At 39.7% G+C, this 27,551-nt stretch overlaps 1 long non-coding RNA gene across 1 annotated transcript in view; it reads right to left on the minus strand.

Moving 5' to 3' along the window:
* Nucleotides 1-283: 283 nt before the first annotated feature.
* The window catches only part of LOC129525829 (uncharacterized), a 69,071-nt gene continuing 41,803 nt past the window's right edge, over nucleotides 284-27,551 (minus strand). The window contains exon 3 of the long non-coding RNA XR_008670330.2: nucleotides 284-851. This is a non-coding gene — a long non-coding RNA (uncharacterized lncRNA). The remainder of the gene's footprint in view (nucleotides 852-27,551) is intronic.

The following is a 27,551-nucleotide window of genomic DNA, read 5'->3' on the forward strand; positions in this document are numbered from 1 at the left end:
TACAGCCACTTTGGAAGACAGTTTGGCTGTTTCTTACAGAAATACACGTACTTTTACCATATGATGCAGCAATTGTGCTCCTTGGTATTGACCCAAATGAATTAAAAACTTCTGTCCACACAAAAACCTGCACATGGATGTTAATAGCAGCTTTAATAATAATTAACAAAAGTTGGAAGCAACCAAGATGTCTTTCAGTAGGCGAATGGATACATTACTTTTATGGCAAAAGTCTCAATTACTTTTGTGCCAACCTAATAATATCATGCTATTAACAGAGGAGGCGGCGTGGGGTGAGGAAATACCATTAAGAAAGTCTCAGATGAGTCTCAGCATCAAGGTGATGTGGCACATTGAGGAACACAGAACCTGGATCAGCCTGGCTAGATTCAGTCCGTATCTCTGTGCTGTCTGGTAAGTTCTTAAGAGTACCATATACTAATTGATTGCACCACTGGAGCTACAGGTAAGTTCTTTAAACTCTCTGCAAAATGGAGGTGACAGTAAAAGTACCTGCTACTGTTTTGAGTACTAAATACAATCATACATACAAAGCTCTTAGAATAGTGGCAAGCAGGTGGGCACGGTGGCTCATGCCTGTAATTCCAGCACTTTGGGAGACGGAGGTGGGAGGATCACTTGAGCCCAGGAGTTGGAGATCAGCCTGGGCAACATGATGAAACCATGTCTCTACACAAAATACAAAAAATTAGCTGGGTGTGGTGGTGTGCGCTTGTAGTTCCAGCTACTCAGGAGGCTGAGGTGGGAGGATGACTTGAGACCAGGAGATAGAAATTTCAGTGAGCCATGATCACACCACTGCACTTCAGCCTGGGGGATAGAGTGAGACTCTGTCTCAAAAAAAAAAAAAATTATTGCTATTAGGTCATTGCTTGGTAAAACTTTAAGCCTCTGCATTCACATCCACCTCTTGCCCCCACCTCATCATCAGCTTTTCTAAATGCTGAGCACTGCCCAGTAAGACAAGAGCATGCCCCAGAGGTTCTCAGAATTCTCCCCATGACACTCCCATGTGCTGTGGAAATTTCTAGGTTCCTCCCATTTGGCTTTACTCCATCCCTTTCCCTCATACTAACGAAAGCGTTTTGGAAAACAGGTGAAAGATAAAGTTATTATAAAGATAATCTTGCATCTTTTTAAACTTAAGAACAAAGTGTAAATCGTTAGAAAACTTGATTATTTGTCAAATGATCAAGACAAATGAGATTGAAAACCACTGGCCTTCATGGCATGCTTAGCAAGAAAGGGACTAAAAATGAAATGGGTAAGAAAGCCCTGAACAGTAACTTCTGTGGTCCCAGGAAGTAGTCAGTGACATTACCTGGAAGTGTTACTGAACCAGCCCCCAGAGAGGGACCTTTCATGAGTCCCACCAGGAAGTGACACTGTTTCCCAAAAGTAATAGAATTGGATCCCTTCCCCTCCACAGGGGAACTGCAAGAGCTGTGTCCTCAAGCAAATAGAGAGAGAAGCCACCCCCTCTGGGATAAGTAGTACATCGTTGACATTTTGTAGGGCTAGCCTTCCTCAGTAAAAAATGGTGCCGAAATATGAACAACAATAAGATACCACTACACACCTATCAGAATGGCCAAAATCCAAAATGCGGACAACACAAAATGCTGGAAAGGATGTAGAACAACAGGAACTCTCATCCATTGCTGGTGGGAATGCAAAATGGTACAGCCACTTTGGAAGACAATTTGGCTGTTTCTTACAAAACTATGTATACTCTTACCATATGATGCAGCAATTGTGCTCCTTAGTATTGACCCAAATGAATTAAAAACTTATATCCACACAAAAACCTGCACGTGGATGTTAATAGCAGCTTTAATAATAATTGACAAAACTTGGAAGCAACTGAGGTGTCTTTCAGTAGGCGAATGGATAAATAAACTAGGGTACATTTAGAAAATGAACTATAATTCAACGCTTGAAAGAAATGAACTATCCAGCCATGAATAGACTTGGAGGAAACTTCAAAGAATATTATAAAGTGAAAAAGCCCATCTGAAAAAGGCTATATACTGTATGATTCCACCTATGTGACATTCTGGAAATGGCAGAACTATGAAGAGAGTGAAAGTACCAGTGGTTGCCAAGGGTTGCGAGGAGGGAGGAATGAAGAGGCAGAACGCACAGAAATTTTAGGGAATCCAAACTGTCCTGTATGATACTATAATGGTACATACATGTCGTTATACATTTGCCAATACTCATAGAATGTACACCAAGAATGTCAACTATGGACTTTGGGCAATAATGAGATTACAATATAGGCTCATCCATTGTAATAAATGTAGCCACTCCAGTGTGCGGGTGTTGATAGTGTGGGAGGCTGTGTTGTGGGGGGCAGAGACTGTATGGGAGCTCTTTGTACTTTCTATTCAATTTTGCTGTGAAGCTAAAGCTACTCTAAAAAATAAGTTCTATTTTAAAAACCCTGTAAATTAAAGCTTGAAAAAGTCCACGGAGCAGAGATCTGGAATAAGTAGTCCCATGCAGGAGGTCCCATCCCAGCATGTCAGAGTGGTAGACACAGAACATCAGCAGAACAAATGATTCCAGCCCAAAGACCAGAAGAAAAAGACTTATCTTGACCATCCTTTCCTTAGGGTTCTTTTCTTAGGGTTGCACTTCCTCTGTGAGGAGGGAATAGGAAAATGATAGTCAGACCCCAACAAGTGATGGTTTGTGATAGAACTGTATTAACTGAATAATAAAATGTATATAGTTCTCCCTCCTATTGTGTTCAATTGCACTCCTCATTTTGTGGCCTTTGTAAAACCCCAAAAGGAAGTCTTTGGAAAGCCATAGTTATGGATCTATATATCTGAACTGGGTTGTGTGACTGTCTCATTTTGGGTTCTTCCCAAACCAGACCCTGAGACAAGAATTTGAGTATAAGTCGTTTATTTGGGAAGTGCAGGGAATACTGGTAGGGAACGGGGAAGTGACACAGGAAAGGAAGCTAGTAAAGCCTCCATTATTTTATTATTATTATTATTATTATTATTATTATTATTATTTTTGAGACAGAGTCTTGCTCTGTCACCCCAGGCTGGAGTGCATTGGCGCGATCTCGGCTCACTGCAACCTCTGCCTCCCAGGTTCAAGTGATTCTCCTGCCTCAGCCTCCAGAATAGCTGGGATTACAGGCGCCTGCCACCATGCCCGTCTAATTTTTGTATTTTTTAGTAGAGATGGGGTTTCACCATGTTGGTCAGGCTGGTCTTGAACTCCTGACCTCAGGTGATCCACCTGCCTCGGCCTCCCAAAGTGTTGGGATTACAGGTGTGAGCCACTGTGCCTGGCCAAGGCTCCATTATTAAACCAACTACTGCCGTAGGCAACTGAAATGTAATTTCACAGGGATGTTCTAAAAAATGGCGTAAAAAACACGTCTCAGAATAATTCTTCCTGAGTAGCAAGTGGCTAGGGGAGATACATTTGGAGGGCTATTGGAGTGCAGACAGGCTGTGGTCATTTCCTGGTGCTTCTCTGCACAAGCATGTGTCAGTTAGAATAGCTTCCCATGGTTCCAAAAAGAGCCTCCAGGCCCTAGAGGCCCACACTGGGAGCGGTGTCAGCTGGAGCGTCGGTGAAGACTGTAAGCAGGACACTGGTAACAGCTGCTACATTAACCACTGCAATCATCCAGGTTCATCTAGTTCCTATCCCAGCCCCACCGTTACCAGCTATAAGATCTTCAGCAAATTTGTAACCTTTCTTAAGACTCCGTATTAAAGCTTAAGAATTAACACCAGCTAATGAGGTGGCTATGAGCATCAACTAAAAAATTTGTGTCAAGTAACCCTGGCATATAGTTTCAATTTATATATATGCGTGTGAGTCTGTGTGTGTTTCTGTGTTTGTGTGTACACATAAAGACACACACACATATTTCTTGGAGTAGTGAGATAAGAGACTGCGCTCATTGAATGTAGCTTTAACAAGGCTCACTTAGACCCGAGAGGGCTACATATTACCGACCACACTGGAAAAGACTGATTTTTATATCAGATCATCACCCCGTTATTGAGCATACAAAATGTAAACAGGATCTAGATTGGCATTCCCTGGGCTTTAAGAAACTTTCAAGAAAGTAATACAAGAGAGAACTTCTGTAGCTGTCAGATGGCTTCCTGGCTCTCTCTGCTCTTAGGCTATGATTTGGTCCTATAAGCAAGACCCAAGTCTGGCTTTTTCACTAGTGGGAGAGTGACTCTCCTCTCCTAGCAGTGGAGATGAGGAAACAGAAGGTGCTGTAGCTTTCCAAGGGAACTGTTTATCTCAAGATGCCTCAAGGACCTCCACGTTCTCCTCTCAGTTTGGGGCTGTGGCTTACTCCACTGCTAAAACAATGAAATCTGCCCCTGAACAATAATTGTTTTATGGAAAGAAAAATGTTGTCAAAAAAAGAAAATCTTCAGTGTATTGCAAAATCTCTAAAAGGACCAGATATAAACTGTTGATTGACCAGTGTGCTTATTTTTCAAATGGAAAAATAACACCTTTTTTAAAAAAGTGACCTTTCATACAAAAGATACTGAAATTTTACAGGTTTTTCTTTTTTTACTGAGATATTATTGACATACTGAGAAAAATCTTGTATTAAAAAAACTTTTTGGCATTAAAAAAGGATGGATAATAGCTGCATTTGGTTGGATGTAAAATGTTAGGATTCAGAATTTGATTTGGATTTTAAAGCCAATCAGTCTTCCAGTCAACATTACTAAAGGTCCAATTGGGAAGAGTATAAACTAAAAGAAGGCAAAATATTTAACAAAAGTTGATGGTTATTGAGTTTTCAAAAGAATGTCACTTTCTAACAGTTGTTCTTGAGAAAGATTTTGCAATATCATCTGGGTATTTTTAAGTAAAGGACCAAGGTTTGGTTTCTGGTTTGATGTAAGGGCAGTTTGAGCCAGAACCAAGAAATGTACTGGTTCACTTTTTACAGTCTCTTCTTATCCTACACTCCTATGGCCTGACTGCAGCGAGGGATATCTTGAAAAGCTACCAGTTCAGTGGGTCTCCTCTGGGCATTCATTAGTATACCTACTTTGTTCGTAGAATGATTTCTTTCAAGCCTGGAACCAGAGTTGATTTTTGTACATGCAATTTCTCCTAACTCATTTCAATGTTTTGTTTCTCATGATACATTTTAATCTTTCTTAATTTTAGCCTTTTTACTTAGTCACCCCAATTCTTCAAACTATCTGTACGTGTGATACCCAAGGTCTTATACCCTATTCTGTTCAGAGGAATGACCAGACAACCCAAACTTATAGCTTTCCACTTACAGACTCACTTAAGCCCTGCTAAAGTGGGACTGAGATTTTCTGATTGCTTCTCTATCTGTCAGAATTTTGATTTTTAATCCCTGTCTGCTGGGTTTCAAAGTTCATGCATTTTCTTTATATCACGCACCTCTCTTTTTGGGTGCAAAACTGAAAGACAACAGCCTTTATATTTTTGATGAGTGTATGACTAATGCTGTTGCATCTGGATCGGAAAAGAGGAAATTCATAACAAATGGCCAGCAGTAATCACCTCTAAAGTACTTGAAATTGGTTGGGAGAAATTTTCAGAAGCTTTCCCAAAATTTTCATTTACCTCTTCTAGTGATTTTGGAGTTTCCCAACATAGATATTTAAGATTTTTAAAATGTTCCTTATTCATTGTATTTGCTTTCATATTTACTTTCATTATCATCAATTGAAACATCTTGTTCCTGCTATCTTTTTCTGCAAATAGGTGAATTTGAACAACATCAAGGCATAAATAGGCCTCTGTGGGCTGATCTGGGAGCCCCACCATTTAAAAATTGTTTCTAAGAGAAAACATGTTCCAATTCTAAGCAAACAAACAAATTAAAACATAATCCTTTTGTACATTGGACATGGCTGATTTGTGCCAGGTTAAGAGTATGAATTAGAAGCAAGGCTGGCCAAATTCAAATTCCAGCTCTGTTTCCAGCTAGCTGTGTCATCCTGAGCAAGTTTCCTAACCACGCTGAATCTCTATTTTCCTTTCTTCTTACCTGGAGGACATAGTACCTACTGCAGAAGGTTTCAGAGAGGTATGAATGATGTAATGTACATAAAGCACAGAGTAAAACTTAATACATATTAGCTATTTTGATCCTGTTTTTAAGGTCCCATTCAGGCCCCTGACTTTAGTAGGAAGGTGAGAAGGAGGAAGGCCAGGGTCTAGGCTTTGCTTCTGGGGCCACAAGTCCCTTCTCGCATGCAAGCCAATAGTTTATTACAGAAAGACTTGCTGTCATAAAGATTCCCTGTATGACCCTGAAAAGTTTCACCATCTTCTGTGCCTGTTTTTTCTTCTTTAGGATGGATGTCAGCAATAATAAAACCTTCCTCTCCTTAACTCACAGACCTACTGAGAAAATAAAGGAGAGACTCTCTGCTTGAGGTCTTTGAACTAATCAATTCCACATAAGGTGTCATGAATCCCAGACTTGTGAAAGTTCACATCTGTAGTCATCCTTTTTCGGTGAGTGAAGTGGGGAGGGGGAGACCAAATTCCAGTGAGTACTGGAACCCCTGGCTATGGATCTGTGCTTGGGATTTTGGGCTCCTCACATTCCAACACTTACAAGCTTCAGTTGTATTAAAGAACTTGGGAGACAGATGGACTTGAGGTCTGGCCCCAGCTTTGCCACTTATCAGCTATGTGACTCTGAGCAAGCCACTTAATCTCTCAGAGATAATATCAGTATCGCCCTCAGAGGGCTGTCAGGATGAAATGAGGGGGTGCACACAGCATATTCAGCACAGTGTCCAACACAGGCTTCGTGCTCAAAGTGTCAGATTTGATGATGATGATGGTGATAATGATAATTTTTGTTTATTTACTGCTTAAAAGTGTCCACCCTTAAATATCACAACCGTTTATTATTCTTTTCTTAGTTGCTCTGCTGCTGCAGTGGTTTGAAACACAGGCTCAGGCTCTCCAAAGATATTCCCTTCTCTAGTTTCTGATAGAGTCATTTTGAAACTATTGCCCTAATTAAATCGCAATGTTGGTTGTATATCTATTGTCTGTTTTATAAGCCACATAATTGTTAAAAGAGAGAGGATGCTAAACATCTCTTTCTACATTTTCTTCTTTCTTTCAAAGTAATGAGTTTTCTGATTGTTTTAAGGAATTAATCATGTTGGCAGGGCGTGCAGATTGTCATTTTGATGGATCCTCATAGTATATGACAAGATTTGACAAAGAGTTTTCAAAAATCATTAGGCTTGTCAAAATTCTATTCTGTGCTTTGTCAAGAGTCACCATCCTATATTATACATCTGAGAGTTTGTCAGATAACAAACAGAGTTGCCACAGCTGGAGTTGGATTGTGCTCCTCAGGTCCTCTGCACCAACTTCAACCTGAAAAACTACAATTTTGTATCTTAGAATTCCAGGTAAGATTTCATTTGAAAAGAGGTTCACGGCTAAAAGGCTTGTGCTTTTCTGCATGCATGTCTTTCTGTAGACTTAGACAGGAAATCCATTTCTAGACTGGGAAAAACATTTTAATTAGCCATTAGTAGTGGGTCAGAGGAGTAAAAGAGGAACAATGGGAAGTCTAAGAGAAAAAGGGAGGTAAGTATAGACCAATAGACACAGCACATTGGAGTAGAAAAATACTTTTTTTTTTTTTTTTAATCAGACAGGATCTCAATCTGTTGCCTGGGGGGAGTGCAGATGTTACTGGTGGAGGGTCTTGACTATGAGTTGTCCAGGTTCTTGGTGTTTGGAACGAAGAATTGGACAAAACACACAAACAAAGCACAATGAAAGAATGAAGCAACGAAAGCACAGATTTACTAAAACAAAAGTACATTCCATGGAGTGGGAGCCTGCTCCAGCAAGCGGCTGAAGAGGCTGGTTACAGAATTTTCTGGGGTTTAAATTCTCTCTAGAGGTTTCCCATTGGTTACTTGTTTACACCCTATGTAAATGAAGGAGTGGCCCACGACCAGACTGATTGGTTATGGGAGGTGACCAATCAGAGGCTGAAGTGAAATTACAATGTTACACATGAAGAATTGGGTAGTCTGATTGGTTGTGGGAAGGGACCAATTGGAGGTACTTTTCATTTATCATCTACCATGCAGTGCAAAGGGAGTAGCCTCTGATCCTTTTGTTACTTGGGTGTGGAGAGGTGGGGTTTTTCTTTTGATTCAGTTCTAGGAAGTCAACAGCGTGATCTCAGCTCACTGCAGCCTCGACTTCCCTGGGCTCAAGTGATCCTCCTGCCTCAGCCTCCCAAGCAGCTGGTACTATAAGTGCATACCACCACGCCCTGATAATTTTTGTATTTTTCGTAGAGACAGGGTCTTGCTATGTTGCCCAGGCTGGTCTCGAACTCCTGGACTCAAGTGATCCACCTGCCTCAGCCTTCCAAAGTGTTGGAACTACAGGCGTGAGCCACTGCGCTGGGCCAGAAAATACATTTAAAAATTTTTTTTGTTTGATATAAGTTTAACATATCCATGAGACCTGACTTCAGCTACCTGCACCTTAAGAATAGAAACTGGATTTTAAACTCAGTTTTGTACATCATGAGGAATTGGTCTGGTAGAGTTCCAGACTGGAACTGGAGCTGGTTGGAACCAGAAGCTGAAAAACTGGTATGTTACTGGTCTTCTTTCCACCTCTAGTCCCTGCTTGCCTTTGTTAGCTTCATGTTCATACAGGATTTCATGGTCCCTAGCTAGTGATCCTGGGGGAGAGGGGTAGGAGAATAGGGATACAAAAGTACTCTTCTTTCCCAACGTTACTAGGTAGAGTCCTAGGCCTGGCCCTCATTGGCCAAAATTGAGCCATGTGCTCACCTTTCAGCCAATCACTGTGGTTAGGGGAATAAAGCACTTTCATTGGCCATTTCCGGGTCAAATGTTCTCTCCCGGAGCTCAGGTGGGTGATGAATTCTATTTAATGTAGACCTCAGAGCAAGAGAGGGGTGTTATCCCAAAGAAAAATCAGTGCTATTCCCAAGAAACAAAACGGTTGGTATAAATTACATTCCTGAGGCTATCCCCTTTCATACCTGCTCCTGCTCACCCTCAAAATTCCCAAAAGAGAATTTTGTGCAGAAGCTGTTAAAAACACTAGCTTTGTGTTTAAATTCTGTTACTTGTACTTATTAGCTTGGTGTGTCTCTGGATGAATGATTTAGCCTTTTTCTGCTTTAATTGTCTCATTTCTAAAATGAAGACAATAATAGTGTTCACTTCATTGGTTGCTGAAAAGATAAATTGAGATTAGGCTAAAGCAACACTTAAAAGGTTAGACCAATTAAGAACACAATCAATGTTTTCTGTTGCATAGAAGCTCTCTTAACTACCTTCTACCTAACCCATCCATCTAATTCAACCTAACTCTCCATTCCCTCTTAAAATATACAGCCACTTTTGACATGCCCATGGCATGCTAAGTATCTGGACATGTCAGTCGCCCTTTGAATTGCAGTTGGCCCAAAACCTGTTTATTTGTGCTGTACTTGTTGTTATAATCACATAATACTAAACCAATGACCTATAAGTGCAAAAGTGCTTTTTGTGAAACTTCTTTTGCATGCTTTGTTAATGTTTTCAAAAGACTTGATAAAAGTGAATTGCTAAAAAGAATTGCTACAAAATTAGATATTGGCAAAACTTTATAAAAGATTGGTGAAAATTATAAAGCTCTAGGGAGAGTCTTCACACAAAATGATTTATTAGTGTGGTTTATTCAAGAAACATAACACAGAACTCTAATCAAAGACTTATACTCAAATAAAAGGCTTTGTCTGTAGAATATCAATTGACTGATGGCTGTACATACAATTATGTGTTTTAAATCTAAATATGCCTAAAATTATTTATGAGATTTTCTTACGATTCCATGCTCTAGCTATTTTTTCAATTAACTAAACAATAACCAGTTCCGAGTGCTTTAAACAGATAGAAAATGGAATTTGCTGTATTATTATTACTTTCAGTCATTGCCATCATTTTTTAACCTCCCACCCATTCTTCAACCGTTTACAATCTGGCTTCTATAACCGCCACTCTCTTGAAACTCTTGTATAAGAAATTGCCAAACTCAATTCCCTACCTGCTTTTTAAACAATGCGGTTTCTCAGAATTCTGCTTCCCCTGAAAGTTCAGACTCCAGGGAACCACTTCCAAATACCCCATAAAGCTGAAGAACTAGAAAATCTAACTGGTCTTTTAGGGATTCAATTTTCAGCTACTGCTAGTACCACCACTGAAAATCCATGTGGTACAGTCACTGGGTTCTTGTCCACTGCCGTAGTGATGCCCTTGCTGGCCAAGGTAAGTGCACAGGCCTCTTGTTTGGCCTCCAACATTCCAAGTCCTGGGCTTGCACTCAGATACTCTGTCATGGTCCCTGCAGCATGTCCACCATGCTATGGGGCTTAGAAGTAGAGGGACAGCTTTGGCCACACGCCAGGACCAGCCCTCTGGCTGCTAGTGCAGAGCCTGGCTCACCTCTTGCCAAATGGGAGAAAATTTTCGCAACCTACTCATCTGACAAAGGGCTAACATCCAGAATCTACAATGAACTCAAACAAATTGACAAGAAAAAAACAAACAACCCCATCAAAAAGTGGACAAAGGATATGAACAGACACTTCTCAGAGGAAGACATTTATGCAGCAAAAAGACACATGAAAAAATGCTCATCATCACTGGCCATCAGAGAAATGCAAATCAAAACCACAATGAGATACCATCTCACACCAGTTAGAATGGTGATCATTAAAAAGTCAGGAAACAACAGGTGCTGGAGAGGATGTGGAGAAATAGGAACACTTTTGCACTGTTGGTGGGACTGTAAACTAGTTCAACCATTGTGGAAGTCAGTGTGGCGATTCCTCAGGAATCTAGAACTAGAAATACCATTTGACCCAGCCATACCATTGCTGGGTATATACCCAAAGGACTATAAATCATGCTGCTATAATGACACATGCACACGTATGTTTATTGCGGCATTATTCACAATAGCAAAGACTTGGAACCAACCCAAATGTCCAACAATGATAGACTGGATTAAGAAAATGTGGCACATATACACCATGGAATACTATGCAGCCATAAAAAATGATGAGTTCATGTCCTTTGTAGGGACATGGATGAAATTGGAAATCATCATTCTCAGTAAACTATCGCAAGGACAAAAAACCAAACACTGCATGTTCTCACTCATAGATGGGAATTGAACAATGAGAACACATGGACATAGGAAGGGGAACATCACACTCCGGGGACTGTTGTGGGGTGGGGGGAGGGGGAAGGGATAGCATTAGGAGATATACCTAATGCTAAATGACGAGTTAATGGGTGCAGCACACCAGCATGGCACATGTATACATATGTAACTAACCTGCACATTGTGCACATGTACCCTAAAACTTAAAGTATAATAATAATAATAATAATAAAGGAGACTTCCTTTTGGGGCCCTTAATGCCTTTCTCTCTCAGTAGAATTCTATTAGGACGATATCAGTGTCCCAAAGAGATTTGCGAGGAAAAATTGTTTAAGACTTTAAAATGAACTGAAAGATTACTGAGTGTCTTTATTTTTATCTAGCACACCTTTCTGGATTATCTGATTCTATGGGACCTCTGTGACTTTCATTGTCTTTGAACAATTTTATAACTTTGATTTGTAGACAACTGATAGGAATGTAAATGTAAAATCTGTGTAAGGACAATTGATTCCCCTTCTTTTCAAAAGAAGCCAGTTTTGCATCTCTTTCTAAATTCATTTTAGCATTCATGGTTGACCTATATATGTGTGATACTTTGAATTTGCCTTTTAACTCATTGCAACATCTTACTGGTTCCCTCATTAATTAGGGAGTTAAATAAAATTTTGACAAATGTGCATCTTACGTTTGTTTGAGCGTCATTATATATTTAAATACACATGATATATTTAAAGCATTATTCTTTAACAGCTTTTCATACTCCTGATCCTCCAAAGGGCAGCCTTTGTCAGACCAGAGTTCTGTTACACCCTCCCCCAGGACAATAGCTGCCATCTTTCCTTTTATTTACACCACTAAGAGGAGCCATCTACGTAAGTCTTTCTAGAATAGAGAATGTTTGCAGCAAGATGATTTACTGTTTCCAAATAGAGAAGCAGCTGGCAACCCTTAAATAGCAACTTCCCTCCCTCAGGTTCCTTCTACCCAGGCACCTCCCTCCCAAACTCATTTCCACATCCTGCATGAACCTGTTCATTTGTATCCTGATGTCACCCTACTCTCTACTCTCCAGCTCTTTTAGGGCGAGGACATGTCTTACTCATCATTCTGGTCTCCATAGTGCCCGATACTGTCCCTTGTTTATAGTAGGTGCTCAGAAAAGATTTGCTCAATTTATTCCATGTTGTAGGGCAAAGAAAAATAGAATGGAAGCCTGTTAGAGCAACGGTCTTAAAATATAGTATTAGGCTGCTGGAATTTTAGCATAAAAAAGAACCTTAACAATCTTCTAGTGGATATGATGAGAGAGAAAAGGGGGCCTGGTAGCAGTTCATAAACAGTTGCTCCAGATGCCCCTTCATAACACCACATAGTCACTGCCTCTCTTCCTACTCCTAGGGACCAACATGTCCCTACAGCCCTATGTGACTTTAACTGTACTTGGATCAGGAGTGAGCGTTTATAAAAACAAGACTAAAACTTTGTATCATATCAAATCTGGGACATGCTGAACTAACAAGGGCCAAGTGATTATGAGACAAATAACAACCTTGTACTTACTGTGCAGAGAATTCTAGATAAAGGAAAAGGTATTCTGTAACACCTTGATATTCCTTTTTAGCCAGCACTCAGTGATGCCAGAGGAGATTAAACATACCACCAAGGGCCGGGTGCAGTGGTTCACACCTGTAATCACAGCCCTTTGGGAGGCTGAGGCTGGAGGACTGCTTGAGGTCAGGAGTCTGAGGCCAGCCTGGGCAACATAATGAGACCACATATCTACAAAACAAAAACAAAAACAAAAAACAAAAACCCTGGGTATGGTGGCATGTGCCTATGATCCTAGCTATTCAGGAGTCTGAGGCAGGAGGACCACTCGAGCCAAGGAGTTCAAGGCTGCAGTGGGCCATGATCATGCCACTGCACTCCAGCTTGGGAGACAGAGCTAGACTCTGTCTGTAAAGAAGAAAAAAAATACTACCAAGATTATTCTGTTTTTCATGAAGCCAACTCATAATGTCATCAGTTTAATATAGGCTAATTTTGGATTTTCCAATTTAACACCAATGGGAAATTCAATGTTTATGTTTTGTAAACACATTTCAGCATCAGAAGAGGAAGAGAAATGAACTCCCAAGATAATAATTATGTCTAACTGAGCACTTTGATGTTCTTCAGCCAAGACCAACAGGAACACACCTGCGCTTGAATAAGCTGGGTTCCCTGCTCACTTCATCGAGGGAGAACTCATACCTTAGAAAAACCATGGAACTTCTCAGTGTGAGGTTGTCAGAAGGAACTTATTATAGGATTGGGACACGCTTGGGTAATTTAGGGGTGGGTCTAATGAAGCAGGAGCCCACTCTAGAATGGGTATTGTCAGAAAGTGTGGGGGGGGCAGTCCTTCAACTGGGCATCTCAAAAAATATTCTCTCTAGGTAGGACAGACTAGAGCAGGGAAAAAACCATAATTGGTAAAGAAGTAGTAGTCACTCATTTCGGCCTAGAGAGGGGAATGTTTAATATTTTATGGGCTGCACAGTGACCATGTTTTGTCTCACTTTATCATGATCTCAGAGTGGCCTTGGCTGACACTGAAGTCTTGCAATATTGTTTCTATCCAGTAGGAGAACATGGCCTGGCTATGAGCATCTGCCCAGTGCCAGGATGTTCAAGGCTGCTTTCTCAGCACTGACTGTGCGTGCACTAAGTACTTCACACACATTATTTCATTTAATTCTGAAAACTCTATTAGGCAGATATTGAGTCCCATTTTACAAGTGATAAAATAGAATCCTGAAGAATTTAATGTTAGCAGCGAGTAAACAGCAGGCAGTCAGGACTAGTAGTACTGACCCCCAAGTCCATACACTATTAAGCTACCACCTGTTTGAGCCTGAGCTGCCTTAGAGATAAGGAAAGGGCAGAGGGCATGCATGTGTGGGAAAGCAAGCTGGACTACAGGGCGTTGGCACTTGGCTTTTTGTTCCCCTGCTTGTGCTGTTTCTGGGACTTCAACATTCCTTAGATGAGTCACCTAACACTGCTGTCTTCCCAGGTTCTCGACCCCGGCTCTCTGCTCCAATAACATTCTCCTCCTATCCATTTGGCTACCTCTACTTGCCTGATCACACCTTGGGACTTGCCATTTCTCCAAACGGGCCACCTCTAGAAGTTAAAATTGTGAACTTCTTCTTGTATCAGAGCATCTAGTACGTACCCACAAAAATTAAAAAATAAAAAAAATTAAAAGCTTCTTATTAGTCTACCTTTTTCATGATCTTATGTCCATTAAAATCATTCTTCCCCTTTCTTTCTCCTTGACTCCTCCCTATCTCCTAAGCCTGTCACCCCTCCTGGCTTCATTTTATCTTCTTCCTTTTCCACCTTGGCCCATATGGTGCATCAATGAATTCACTACATCTACCTAAATCCCCTCACCTCCTTGACTTTCTGGTAGTTCTCAATCCTGCCTTAATCATGATTTTGATTTAGAATGCTTACCCTGTGTCAGACACTGTTCCCGGCTCTTTTTGAAGATTAATCCGTTCAATCATCACAACCTATTTAGCCCACATCCTATGGGCTAAAGTCAGTCATGTACTACTGCATAACAATGTTTTCATCAACAACTAACTGCATGTATGACAGTGGTCTCATAATATTAGGATATCATATTTTTACTATACCTTTTCTATGTTTAGATACACAAATATTAGGTTGGTGAGAAAGTAATTGCGGTTTTTGCCATCACCGCAATTACTTTCGCACCAACCTAATACTTAGCATTGTGTTACAATTGCCTACAGTATTCAGTACAGTCACATGCCGTACAGGTTTGTAGTCTAGGAACAACAGGCTCTACCATACAGCCTAGGTGTGTAGGAGACTGTACCATGTAGGTTTGCGTAAGTTAACTCTATTATGTTCACACAATGATAAAACTACCCAGTGATGCATTTATTAGAATAAATATCCATCGTTAAGTGATGCATGACTGTACCCTTACACTCTCATTTTACAAATAAGGAAACTGGGGCACAGTTGTTAAATAACTTGCCTGATGTTAAACAGCCACTAGGGGGCAGAGCCAGAATTTGAACCCAGGCTGTCTAGCGCCAGAGTTCATGCTGGTAATCAACACACTGTGCTGCCTTACCCATTGTACTCTGCTGACAGCCTTCTCTCTTCTTCACTGCTGCTTCTGGTGATTAAATGGCTATATAAACCTGCATGGTCAGGGCTTGCAGGAAGTCTCACTTCACTCACAAAGCTAAGTTCATCAACTCCTATCCCTTCTACACCAACTTCTCTGCATGCTTACCTGGTCTCTTCCTTACTCTTCACCCTTGGAGTATGTAGTATATAGTAGGGCGAGATGCACAGAAAAATCAAATAACTCAATTACAATAGCCCTTATCTGTAATTAAGTTATTAGATTTTTATGTGCATCTCGCCATACTACAAGCCAACCACCACTAAAAATCCATGGGTTGGAAATAGGTAGAGCGATCCAAGGGTGTGCTCTACCTAAGATTTCCAACCCATGGGCTCAGCTCCTAAGTCAGTGCTCACCAAGCCTGATAGCACATAAAATGCGCCCATTTGCACAGCAAGTAGAGAACAGAATTTCTGTCGTTCCCCCAAATGAGCATTTATTAAGCCTGAGTGACTCCCTGGGCACCACTGGAACTATCCAACTCTAGCCTTCCAATCACCCACCCTGCGTGTCTGGCCTGACTGGCAGAGGTAAGTCATGACTTGTGTGGCTGAACTCGCACTAGCCTTTTCTCTCTGGGGGTTGAACTATGTTCTTGTCTATGTCCAGTGGCTAGAATTTTCCTTCATCCCTGGGGAAGTTTCTCCTGGAACCAAAGTAATGCCACCCACCTTGTAATGCATCTTGTTGCTGCCTAAGGACTACTGTGGCCACATCCCACCTATGGGGACTGACCATTCTGATCAGTGGGTCAACCTTTTGTGTGTCACAGAAGCACTTAAGAATCTGATGAAGGTTAAGAAGAACTCTTTACTGATATATGTATCATTTAAGCAAATATCCTGGAATTTTGCAAACAAATTTAAGGACTTACAGATTTCCCTGAACTTTTTTTGCAAAACTACTCATTTTTGTAACCAGTATAGAGTCTTGTATGGGGCACTTAGTAAATGTTTGTTGAATTGAACTGCATGAACTAAATCTCAATTCAGCAATCCTAAATGCAGAAACAATTACACACACACACACACACACACACACACACACACACACACACGCACACTAGTTATTTGTTTTGTTCCAGAAAAGGACTTAAAGTGGTTAATATTTAGACATTTGCTTCTTTAAAACATCTTCATAAGTATTGAGACTCAGTAGAGACAAATTCCTTTTCCACTTAATTTAACAAAGACTCAGAATTTTTTTTAAAGAAATAGTATCAGAATACAAAATGAAAAAAGCAAATCGCCCAAAACCAGTTAAAAGACATAAAACTGAATTCTTGTAGTTTGCATATTTCTTATCAGAGTTGTTCTTAGTCTCCTCCCTCCTGCCAAATTCAACAAAGCCATTGTTAACAGTGACTCAGACTACATTGATTCCAATGAGGGTTGGCTGTGGGCCACACTTTTACTTGGGGATCACGGCAAACTTTCTGGGGAGAGGCCATAGTTTAGAAGAAGGCCTCCAGGGGATTCTGATATCTCTGCCTCTTGGTATCCCCACTCTCATTAGTGTCCTAGGATAACAAGTGCTACTCAATCATTAACTCAGTTTGGCTTATTGGGCACAGAACCTTCTGTTCCTCTGTTGATCTGGTTAGGAGAGGAGGCTTTAAACCATCTGAATTTGAATTTTGGCTCTATCACTTGACATCTCCGTGCCTTAGCTCCACTGATATCACCTGCCAAAAGCCATCTCTTCCCTCTTTGGTGCTAACAGAACACAGATCTGTTCTGATATTAGTGTGATGTCCCTTGACCTCAGGTATTCCTATACCCTATCCCAGCCCCAGGATATGAATCATGATTGGTCAAAAATACTCATAGAAATCTTATTCCTTTTGGTCAGGGATTAGTCTAAAGGTGGGCTTGCAACCCAGGTATGACCAGAGAGATGGAAAGGCAAGTCAGCTGAGGTAAGTCGGGAACATAATCCATACCAAATATAAGGCATATCCTTAGGAGGAGAAAATCCTTCCATGTTCTTCCTGCCTAGATGCAGACATGATCCTGGAGGGGCAGCAACCACCTTGTGGCTTGGAAAGGAAAGTCAACATGCTAAGAAGGCAGGAAGGGAAAACAGAAGGAGCCTGGTAGTTGTTTGTTGTTGCTGTTTGTTTTAGAGTCCAGTAGTTTAATTGTATAGTGCAGTTTCTGCATCAGCTCTGGACTTTGGACTCCTTATTCAGTGAGAAAAATAAACAATTCATTTGTCAAGCCCCAGTAAATTTTGTTATTTACAACTGAATGCATTCTTATCTGATATACTCAGTTTATAATTTATAAAGTGAGGATAAAAACAGTACCAACCAGAAAGGAAGTAAAATTACCCTTGTTCACAGAGGACATAATCTTATATCTAGAAAACCCTAAAGATTTCATTTAAGAAATCCAAAGTGTTGAACTAATGAATGAATTCAGCATAGTTGCAAGATACAAAGTCAATGCACAAAAAATAATTCTGTTTCTTTATACCAACAGTGAAATGAAGAAAACAATTTCCTTTTTAATAGCATAAAAAAGAATACAATACTTAAGAATAAACTTAACTAATGAGGAGAAAGGCTTGTACATAAGTATCAAACATTGCTGAAAAAAGCTAAAGAAGGCTTGGCTAAATAGAAAGTCATCCATGTTCATGGGTGATTATTGTTAAGATGGCAGTACCATCTAAAGCAATCTATAGATTCAATGCAGCTTCTATAAAATTTCAATGATACTTTTGGCAGAAATAGAAAAGCCCATCCTAAAATTCATATGGAATGTCAACGGACGCCAAATACACAAAACAATCTTGAAAAAGAACAAATATGGAGGGCTCCCACTTCCTGATTTTAAAACTTACTACAAGGCAACAATAATCAATAGTAGATTACTGACATAAAGACAGTGAAATAGAATAGGAAGTCCAGAAATAATTTCTTGCTTGTATGGCCAAATAATTTTTTTTTTTTTTTTTTTGAGACGTGGTCTCACTCTGTGGCCCAGGCTGGAGTCCAGTGGCGCGATCTCGGCTCACTGCAAGCTCCGCCTCCCGGGTTAATGCCATTCTCCTGCCTCAGCCTCCTGAGTAGCTGGGACTACAGGCACCTACCACCATGCCCAGGTAGTTTTTTTGTATTTTTAGTAGAGACGGGGTTTCACCGTGTTAGCCAGGATGGTTTCGATCTCCTGACCTCGTGATCCGCCCGCCTCGGCCTCCCAAAGTGCTGGGATTACAGGCATGAGCCACCATGACTGGCCATGGCCAAATAATTTTTGACAAGGGTGCTAAGATAATTCAATGGGGGAAAGAGCAGATTTCAAAAAATTCTGCTGGGAAAACCAGACATCCACATGCAAAAGAATGAAGTTGAATCCTTATCTAAGATCATACACAAAAATCAACTCAAAATGAATTAAAGACCTAAATGTAGAACCCCAAACTAATAAATTCCTAGGAGAAAACATAGGGAAAAAACCTCATGACATGGATTGGATAATGATTTTTTGCATATTACATCAAAAGCACAGGTAGCAAAAGAAGAAATAGTTTTTCATCAAAATAGAAAACTTGTACAACAGCAAACGATATTATCACAGAGTGAAAAAGGCAACCCATCGAGTGGGAGAAAATAATAGCAAATCATGTATCTGGTGAGGGGTTAAAATCCGGAATATATAAAGAGCCCCTACATCTCAACAACACAAACAACTCAATTAAAAAATGGACCTTAATTACTTTAATGTACTGTAATTAATTTACTTAATTGGAGGACTTGAATAGACATTTCTCCAAGGAAGATGCACAGATAGCCAATAAGCACAGAAGGAGAGATTCATCACTAATCCTTAGCAAAATGCAAATCAAAACCACAATGAGATGCCACTATAAGGTTAATGCTAAACCATTGGCAGTACCCAGAAGGAGAAGTTAAGGAGTCTAATCTCTCCTCTGGCTGCTGTGTGGAGGATGGACTGTGTAAGGGTAAGAGTGGAGGCAGGGGGACTAGTTGGGAGATTGCTGCAAAGATGAGGCCAGACATCATGGTTTCAACTTGGGTGATGAGATGTAGGGTTGTGGTTATATTTTGGAGGTAGAGTCAGCAACATACATGGCTGGACTCGATGCAAGATTTTAGGGTGAGGGAAAATCAGAATAAGCTCTAAGTTTTGTACCTGAGCAATTGAGAATATGACAGTGCAATTTACCAAAAAGAGGAAGGTTTAGTGAGGAAGCAGGTAAGGGGCTGACTGGTAGGGGAGAGAGAGGAGTAGAAAAGTAGATAGCTTTGTTTTGGTTCTACAAAATTCGGATGCCTACTGGACTTCCAAGTTGATATATGATTCTGGAATTGGGGGGTTGGGAATTGAGTATCATAAATATAGAGATGGTACTTGAAGTCAAGGGAGAGAATGTAGAGAAGAGACAGGGCCAAGGATAGAAATTTGAGCTACCTAAAAGATAGAAGCCTTACAGAAAGGAAGAACAAAATAAAAAGGCTGAGAAAGAGTGGCCACTGAGTTAAGAGAAAGTCCAGGTGAGTGATCTTACAAAGGCTCAGAAAAGACTTTCAAGAATGACAGCATGGTCAACTGTTGCTGAGAGGTTGACTAAAAGGTAATGAAAAAGGAACTAGGCTTTGGCTAGATGTAGAGTATCTACATCTTGATAATGACCTTGATAATGGAGAAGTGGTAGAGATAATAACCCAACTGGACTAAATTGAATACAGAATGGGAAGTAGGAAAGTGAGGATATCAAATATGGACATGTCTATATAGGAACTTTGCTGAGAAGAACTTTGTGGTTGATTGGATGTGGTGGGTGAAGCAGAGAGAGAGACCAAAAATCTCTCCCACAGTTTTGATCTGTGCAACTGGGTGGATTGGAGGTGCCAGTCACAGAAGCTGGGTTGTTGGGTTGTTGGTTCAGGATGCTGGGAGGCTGGGGAGTTGAGAGGGATGGGTGCCTTCAGCTCCACATCTACCCAGGGCTCTTTGGAAATGATGGAATCCTTCCTTCTTGCTGGGCTAAGGCACATGGTCATTAATTAACAAAGATTAATTTCACAAAAAACATGTAAAAGCCCAACAATTTACACATGGGTTTTAATTTGGGTGCGTTTTTAAAATGCAAAACAGCAAAAGGCAAACATGAGCTCTTAAATCCCTCTGCTGTACTACTTCTGAGATTGAGAAATCACTTCTTAATTATTAAGAAATACTCTCTAACACAAGCAATTTTCTTTTAATTTTCTTTAAAAAACAGCAATCAGCATATGCTGCTTTCAGTTGTTCAAATGAATTAGCCTCAATTTATAGACTCAGTACTGGGAATTATTCCAGAATTACTTACTCTAAATAAGTTATTAAACATAGTTAAAGCATAAAATAAAAGTTGACTTTTTTAAGTTCGGCCAGCAAAAAGGACAAAATAACCTCTTTAATAATTTTTAATTTGAAAAATACTTATATGTAAAGACCACCCCTCCTCCAATTCCTGAGATTACTCTGCCAATTTCACAAGAGTTTCCTGCTTCTAACTGCTATGGATTTCTTGTTTTTGAAACACTTAAGTTATATTCATCAAAGAGATGAATATGAGTATCTTATATTTTAAAAGCTGGAAAACAATTTCAAAAGAATCATAGTGTTTTTCCTGCAATAATGTGACAAACTGTAAAAAGAACATTTAAAAATTATCAGTATCCCTGGAAAGGAGGAACATTTAGTTTTAGATCCTGCTGATGATTGTGAATTTCTTTAATATTTATTCTTGTGCTAGATACTCCTTTTTACCACATTGTTATAAAAATGCTCGTTTCAGCAAATCATTTTCAAAGGAAGAACAAAGTGAACACTGGAGAAGGTAGGCACTTCCTTTCTGAAGTTTAGGGAGAAACTTATTCTTACTGCTGGTGATTACCTTCTGAGAGACACAGGGTTGAAACCGAATGTTCATTTATGATTTCTGCTTCTCTTCCTTCATTTTCTGTCACTGCTCAAAACCTTATTTGATAAGCTGTGTTTTTAAACCTGATTTAAAATTTACAAAGAACACAAGGGTATACAAAGAAACATCCTCCGTTACCTCCCCAGCCAGCCAGTTACCCTTCCCAAAAGTAATCAATGTTTTCAGTTGGTCATGGATTCCCCCCTCCTGATAGTTTATGCATTCACACGCAAATACATATACACCTGCATAGGTATATAAATTCCTCCTTAAAGATAACTTTATAGTTTGAAGTAGTTTACAGCAAATATTTCAAAAAATTTTTTGTAACATCACAAGAAGTTACAGAAATCGTAATCTTGCATTAGCATAGCATATAGTCAATAAAAATGATATTGGTATAATGCTACCAATTCAAATATAAACCTTATTCTATACACTTATTTCTACCCATCCTATTTTTCTCCCCAAATAATAGCATGTTGTACCTTTTGTGCTACATATTGCTTTTCTAAATTTAACAATATAACTTGGAAATCATCTCATATCAATACACAAAGCTCTTCCTCAGTCTTTTAAAAGTCTCCGTAGGGTACTACTGTATGAAAAATCAATTTAACCAGATTTCTATTGGTGGGATTTTTAGTTGTTCCCAATCTTTTGCAATTACCCATAATTCCATGATGAATAATTGTCTACATAAGTATTTTGCACATATCTCTAGGAAAAAATCCTTGGAAGTAAGATGGCTGGATCAAAGGCTATGTGGATATGTAATTTTAATATTGCCAAATTAGCCTCCAGAAAGATTTATCAATTTACATTTTCCCCATCTCTGTGTGAGAGAATTCTTATTTCCTCAAACCCTTACTAACATAGTTTACTAACCTGACAGAGAAAACAGGGTATCTCAGTGTGGATCTAATTTTTACATATTTTTCTTCTTATGAATAAAGTTGAGCATATTGTCATATGTTTAAGGGCCACTTGTATTTTCTTTTTTTTGCAATAGGCTATTCTTTTTGCCTGTTCTTCTACTGGGTTTTGAGGTTATTCTTATTGGTTTGAGGAAATCTTTATATTTTAGGAAAATTAATCTTCAGTCTAGAGTTTCAAACATTTCCCACTAATTTGTTGCCTGTCTTTTGGAAAATGGAATGTAATAATCATTTCTTGACTTCTGGGAATTTTTTCATACTTATAATGACTTTCATACTCAACATTTATAAAACTATTCTCCTAACTTTGTATCTAGTACCTGCAAAGTTTTTTTTTTTTACACTTAAATCCTTCATTTATCTGGGGTAAGGTATGAGGTGTGACTTCAACTTTATTGTTTTGGAGATGGCTACCTAGTTGTCCCAGACTTAATAATTAATCTCTCTTCTTACCGACTTAAAATGTCACCTTCATCACATACTCAATTCTTATATAGTTTTAAGTCAATGTATGGACTTTCTATTGCATTTCATTAATATGCCCACCTCACACATCAATATCTGTAAAGAAAACTCCACTATTTTAAAATTATTATAGCTTTATAAATATGTTTTAATGTTTCTCAGAAACTTATAATTGTTTGCAAGCACCTACTCCTATAGTTTCTGTATAGCTTGTCCCCAAGGCAGGGCCTCCCCAGTCTAAGTTTATTATCCATAGCCTTACTATTGTGTCTTTTCTCATTTTATTCCTTTTATTTGAAATGCTCTATTTTTCTTGTCCAAATTCCACTGTCGGTTTGGATTGTGATCATGACTTAGGTGGAGATCTCCCTTAGGTAGGAGCTAGAGAGGTAGATATGGGAGCAGGTAGGGTTGATCAAGGCAATAACTTTTTGTTAAGGAGATTTCAGGAACAGTGGATGATAAGGACTCAGAGTTATGTTAGCTTTAGAGGAACCAGCAAACATTACAAGCCAAAAGTTCATAGAGTTGAGAGTTGGCATATCTGAGAATTGGGAAAGAAAAATCACATATCCATACAGGCAGATTAGTTAGGCTATGACACCAGCAAGCAGAGTACAAGAACTTGAACCAGATATTGGGGTAGAATGTTTGAAACTAGTGCTCTTGGTATATGTGCAGAGAGTTACATGGCTCAAGCATCACTGAAATGATTTTAAGCAACTCAATAGAAATTCTAAGACAAAGGGAGAGAGAAACAAGAGAGTCAAGGATGCACATGAGAGGGTGATCATAATAATGAAACTGAGCCTCCAAACCACATAAAAATGTAGGTGATGACATGGGACGTGGGGGCACAGAGAGTGAAGGGATGATGGACTCAATGCACTGGAGTGGCTGGGAAGACAAAGCATTGCTGTACATGGGTACTTGAGGAATGAGTTGGAAACAGGAGATGGTCATCAGAGAGAGGGTGGAGTGCTTCAAACTGAGACTATGGAGGTTGTAGCAGAGACTGCTATGTATTCACAAAATCCATTTGCCTTACATGCTGAGACGTAGCTATACTAAATTTCTTGCCCTCCCTTGCAGGTGGTTGGGGGTCTCGTGACTGAGTTCTGGCCAATGGAACATGGACAAAAGAGATGCACTCCCCTTCCAGATCTGGCCCATCAGCACTCCTGCATGCACCTTCACACTCTTTTGCCCATGTCTGTTAACTGAAGTAGGGAATTTCAAAGGGTCATCTGCGGAAAATTTTGAGGATCCAGGGCATGGCAGAGCCTCAGATGAAAGGGATCTGGCTTCTGAATGACTACATGGAAGATTTGCCACCAACCAAGAACATCCTCATTAGGCTTCATACATGAAGCTACTGAGATTTGGGGGTTTGTCATGGCAGCTAGTGCTATATTAGTCAGTCCTGAAATGATGCAGACGTTAACAACAAGGTGTGGAGGATAACCATGTGGTTTTATGAGTGTCTGATCCAACTGGAGACTTGGAAGTTTGTTGAAATATATTTGTAACTCACAGGGCTGCGGAAACCTGGAATGGGAAGTCCTGGGGAACCATTCTATGGGAGTCCCTGGCGTGTTATTTTGGACTGAATAACTTAGACAGGCATATGTAGTGCTGAGGCAGGTGAGAGAACTTGGGTGAGAACAACCTTGCCAATAGAGGGTGTGATTTCCAGAAAGATGGGGTGACAGTTTCTTGACAGAGCCTAGAAAAGGGAGGTATCTTAGAAATAACGACAAACTCAAGGCCAAGGGAACAAGAATAGGACCAGGATGAATCCATGGGGGAGCCCCTGGGGAAAGTTTACATGAATAGCTTTTCCTTTGGTTGGTGGGAAAAGTACTATTTAGTAGATGGTTTATTATAAATAAACTATTTTATTTATTATCAGCTATTTGAAGTATTTTATGCTCTTCCTTAGTAAAACCTGCTGCTTTTTCTGAGTTGGTATTGAGAGTGGAAGTAAATGATGGGGTCCTAAACTGAAACTCCATGTTTACATGTGCCTCCTGGTCCCTGCAAGGAGAGTGGATTAATTATCCATTAATTACTAATTACCCATGGTGGGAGTGATGCGTGGCGGAGTCCAGGAATTACTGTCTGTGAACAGTACAAATGAGCATGGAACCACAGTGAGTGAATAACAGCAGGACAACCATGAAATTTACAGGCATGGTGATCAAGTGACTCTATGGGAAGAGGATATGATTCAATCCCTCCCCTCTTTCTCAAATAGATGCATAGGAAAAAAGCATGGTGGTATGTCCATAAACCTAGTCACTATTTCTGGATTGTGGGGTTGGGAATAGGAAGGGTTTAATGTTCTACTTTGTACATTTCCAAATTATCTGAATTTTATGCAAAAAAATACTTTGTTATTGATGAAGTGCAATGTAGTTTAAATGGTAAAGGAAACTCAAATTCACAGAGACAGAAAGTCGAATGGTGGTTGCCAGAGGATGCAGGGAGGGGGAAGTGAGGAGTTGTTTAATGAGTATAGAGTTTGTGCAAGATGAAAAAGTTCTGAAGATTGGTTGCACAACAATACGAATATACTTAGCACTACTGAACTGAGGCTGGGCACTGTGTGGCTCATGCCTGTAATCCAATCCCAGTACTTTGGGAGGCCAAAGTGTGAGGACCACTTGAGTCCAGGAGTTGGAGACCAGGCTGTACCACATAGTGAGACCTCATCTCTACAAAAAAAAAAAAAAAAAAAGAAAAAAAAAATTAGCCAGATGAGGTGCAGTCCCAGGAGGCTGAGGCAAGAGGATCACTTGAGATCAGGAGTTCAAGGCTGCAGTACATTAAGATTGTGCCACTGTAATCTGGCCTGGGCAACAGAGCCAGACCCTGTCTCAAAAACAACAACAACAAAACAAAACAAAAAAACCCACTACTGTACTGTACACTTAAAAATGGTTAAGATGATAGTTTTATGTTATGTGTATTTTAATACAATTTTTTAAAGGTAAAGGGGTTCTTTAAAGTTTCAAGAGGCAGAAATCAATTCACCATTCGAGTGTAGCCTAGATCCAGATAAAAGCCTTTAAGGTAGTTAAAGCCTATATACTGTAAGCCGCTGAGAATTCATAATCCTCTGAAATGTTTTAACCTTATACTTCTCAGTGAAGGAAAATGAGAGCCAATGAAAGTACCTACAGATTTTTCATGAAAATGCCTCTTCATAGTGACCACAGTTTTCGGATGTGAAAAAAAATCTAAAATTTGTTCCTTGGCATTATTTTCATCAAAATCCTGAAATCACTAATTCATATAAGCCCTGATGTGCAAAACTTTGTGTAAGTTTATTGTTATGAATAATTCATCAAGTAGATTTGTGAGCAAAGAATATTACCAGGGCTAAAGAAGGGCCACAGGTAAATCCATTATAATAAACGGACCAATTAATCAAGAGGACACAGTAATCACATCTGTTTTTAAGGGTCGTGTGCCTACCCTTGATGTTCTAATTTAGAGCCACCAACAAAACCATCTGATTGGAGTCAGGGTAGGAGCAGTTTTTGCAAAGCAGGTGATGCTAAGTAGAAAAAACAATAGATGCCTATTAGAGAGATGCTTGGTTTGACCAGTTCAAGGACATGTACAGAGACAGTGGTACAGAATATTTGACATTAGGATTATTCTGGGAAGTCCAGGGGATACCTTAAACAAAGCTGTACTACATCCTTTCCTTTCTACTTTCAATGATGATTATTATTGGTATTTGTGACAGAGTAGAAGCTGTCAATTATAATCCTGAAATTGACATTTTAACTTATTTTTCAGGAACAAACGAAATAAACTATTTTATGATAGAAGTATGGCTGATAAATGATGCCATTCATATGATAAAGCAAACAGGTTTTTGAAAATATATATTCGTTTGTTTAATTAACTAATGTATTTATTTAGACATAGGATCTCACTCTGTTGTCCAGACTGTTGGAGTGCAGTGGCATGATTTCAGCTCACTGCAGCCTTGACCTCCTGGGATCAGGCGATCTTCCCACCTCAGCCTCCCAAGTAGCTGGGACTACAGGCACACGCTACCATGCCCGACTAATTCTGTTTATATTTTGTAGATACAAGGTCTCACTATATTGCCCAGGATGGTTTCAAACTCCTGGGCTCAAGTGATTCTCCCGCCTTGGCCTCCTGAAGTGCTGGGATTAGAGGCATAAGCCACCATACCTGGCATTTTAACAAAGACAGTAAACTTTCTGGTACTCAGGGAAAGTGACCTTTTGCAAAGTAGCATTCTTTGTTATGTTTCTAATGGGTTCACATTTCTGTTATTCTGAAACTATAACATCTAGGTTTTCTGTGTGACATGTTGAAGGGAATACATGAGTGTATAGTGAAACAAAAAGTGTGAAAAAATTTAGATTACTTTTTTCTTTTTTACTATCCTAATTAAAAACCAGGCAAAAGATCTAAATAGATATTTCTCAAAAGAAGACATGCAAATGGCCAACAAGTATATGAAACAAATGCTCAACATCTCTAATCATCACGGAATTGTAGATCAAAACCACAATGAGATACCACATCATTCCAGTTAGAATGGCTATTATCAAAAAGAGGAAAACTAACAGGTGCTGTCAATGATGCCGAGAAAGGGGAATGCCAGTACACTGCTGGAGGGAATGTGAAGTAATATAGCCACTATGGAAAACAGGATGGAGGTTCCTCAAAAAACT

This window comes from Gorilla gorilla, chromosome 10 (genome assembly GCF_029281585.2).
Source record: "Gorilla gorilla gorilla isolate KB3781 chromosome 10, NHGRI_mGorGor1-v2.1_pri, whole genome shotgun sequence".
Lineage (NCBI taxonomy): Eukaryota > Metazoa > Chordata > Mammalia > Primates > Hominidae > Gorilla > Gorilla gorilla.